The following is a 2,723-nucleotide window of genomic DNA, read 5'->3' on the forward strand; positions in this document are numbered from 1 at the left end:
TTTATCATGATGGGCACAGACAATATTCATTGGAATATTGTCTACTTAATTTCTAGTAGAATTTGGCCTTAAAGTAATATAATTAAAATTCAAAATGAATAAAAGGGAGAATGAATGATGCAGTGATGATATTTTTTATTATATTTCATGGTAGGACAGGAAGACGTTTCCATTCCCAATACAGCACTGCTAATGTAGAGCTCTTCTATAATAGAAGTAGGAATACAAAGCAGTAGAAGAGGAAGCTGAGAAAGAGAAGCGAGACCAGAGTAAAGAACAGGGTTAAAGCCTTAATCTAAGAAAGCACTTCAGCTTCTTGTAAAATTCACCTTTGATAGTCTGTCTTTCTATTTACAAAATGGTGAGGCAAATGATACAATTATTCATGAAATGCCCTTATAAATTGGAATAAAATGCTAGTATGAAAAAAGAAATTTGTTAATGAATCTAATGTTAACAAATTATTTAACTTAATAAATGTAAATTACTTATGCTCTATGAAAGGAAAGAATCTTCAAGTTATTATTTTAGCATATTTTACTGCTGAAATTCAGTGCATCTGGTACTAAACTTTGGCAATGCAGCAGTTACAAAAGGGAAGGACTTAAAATTTTCAATTTAGGGCCAATTAGGCTTCATTCCACGCCTTCCAGGATGTGGGGAAGTGGAAAAACTGGAAGAAAGGTAGATGGGAAGATGGCTCAGTGGAATAAGCCCTTCCTTGGCAAGCACAAAGGACTGAGTTCAATCCCCAGTTCAGCCAAAAGAAAGAGAAAGAAAGCAAGCAAGAAAGCAAGAAAGGAAGGTCGAGTACTCCATTGACTCCGTGAGGCCCTGGCTCACGCCCTTCCTCAGCAGGGTCAGGACCAGTGGGAGGTGCGTATGACCCGCACAGCCAGTCAATAAATAAAGAATAGAACCAATGAAGAAAACCACAAATTCATCTGTAAATAGCATTTTAGCTTCTTATGAGCATATTTACATTGAATATTTTAAAGTGTATATACTTCATCAGCTAATTTGAACTGCCCTGATATGCTACACAGTGCTGCCTTAAAAACCTTCTCTTTGACCCACGGAAAGGCGGGTTGGAACTCGAGGGGGAAGCGGGGCTCATTTCTCCGAGGGCTCTCCTCTCCACTCCCACACGCACACCTTGCTGTGTCCTCGCATAGCCTGTCCTGCACCCTGATGGCGCTTCCACTCATGTGGATATCAGACTTAATGGAGAGGGCTCCAGTGCTGTGGCCTTATTGACCCTCGTCACTGTATCAGAGGCCACTACTCTGGTCAAGCTGCTGATCTGTAGGTCAACATATCAACTGAACAAGAGGAGACAGAATCTAGTTTCTAAAGCTCACTAAGTTGCTGCTTTTTTATTTTATTCTGATTTACTTTTGTCATGGTCATCATGATAGGTGACAACAAGAACTCTCCCTTGGATTGAAGAAAAAAAATTGCTATCCTTAAAGATATTAAAAGTTTCAAAAAGTGCTAAAAATAAATAGAATTTCATAAATCTAAAGGGGTAGTTGTCCTTCTCCTAATACCTATTTCCTAAGTAAATGTCTTCCTTTCTTTGTAATTTTTCATTAGAAGTTAGAACCACCAATGGAGCACGAGGGGGAAAAGATAGGGAAAATGTCATATCTTTCTTTATTATCAAATTGATATAATGAGCTCTCTTCAGGGAAATGAACTAAAGTCAAGATAAACTTTCAAATAAGATACACACTATATATTTCTTATCTGAGAGTTAAGAAAACCAAAACAATCTTTGATCCTCAGAAAAGAAAAGAATTGGTGATGACTAAGTGTAGGGAAACTTACTGAAATCACTTATTGTGTATACTTAGATGTTTTGGATGAATTGGTAGATTAATTGATGAATTCACCAGGCCAAATTTAAAAAAAAAATTAAAAATCAATAAATCAAAAGAATGGTATAAGTGAAGGCAATTTAATTAAAATGGAAGAACTGGAGATTAAAATATTAAAATACAGTCTAAAAATACCCTCAGTTGTGCTCAATGTTTTCCTTTGGTAGCTGCTTTGTTCCTTGCTTAAATTTACTTTCTTTAGGGGATCAAACATGACTTTAACTTGCACCTTGTTGTCAGGTTCTGCAAAGTGTCGATTGCTCGTTGTGTTGAAATCCATCCGAGCTCAACCTGCCAGAACATGAATTGGTGTTGGGCTGCACAGAGCCTCAGGCAGCCTTGAACCTTTGAGTCCCAGCTGTAAGACTTCTCATCCAAATTTTCTCACCTTCAAATCCTACATCAGCAGTCAGAGGGAGCCATATTTTAATCAGTCATGTTAGGTGGTTGTTGCCTTAGATAGATGGAACAGGCTTTTTTAAAAATGAAAATTGGCCATCAAGAATGTTATCCAGTGCTCGATTTGGCAGCACATATCCTAAAACTGGAATGGCACGGACAAGATTAGCATGGCTCCTCCACAAGGGTGGCACACAAATTCATGAAGTATTCCATGCTACAAAAAAAGAAAGAAGAATATTGAATGAAAGCAAGAGACAGGAAAAGGAATACTGTGGGACTGTCCTGCTTCAAGGTTGTATATGGTGAGATTTTTGGACTTATGTGTAAACATAAGAAGTTTGCATTCTTTATGCATATTTTTAAAATATATTCTAATTTTTAAATGTTTTTTCATCATATTCTATAGGGACTTAAAGTTCAACATATCAATACTTGATGAAA

The 2,723-nt window shown here is 36.8% G+C and overlaps 1 non-coding gene across 1 annotated transcript; it reads left to right on the plus strand.

Moving 5' to 3' along the window:
- The first annotated feature begins 2,394 nt into the window (after positions 1-2,394).
- On the plus strand, positions 2,395-2,501 carry LOC111817677. Its single transcript, XR_002821816.1, has one exon. It is a non-coding gene; the product is annotated as a U6 spliceosomal RNA (small nuclear RNA).
- The last annotated feature ends 222 nt before the right edge of the window (positions 2,502-2,723 follow it).

Source organism: Octodon degus, unplaced genomic scaffold, assembly GCF_000260255.1.
Source record: "Octodon degus isolate 3935 unplaced genomic scaffold, OctDeg1.0 scaffold00066, whole genome shotgun sequence".
In the NCBI taxonomy this organism is placed as follows: domain Eukaryota; kingdom Metazoa; phylum Chordata; class Mammalia; order Rodentia; family Octodontidae; genus Octodon; species Octodon degus.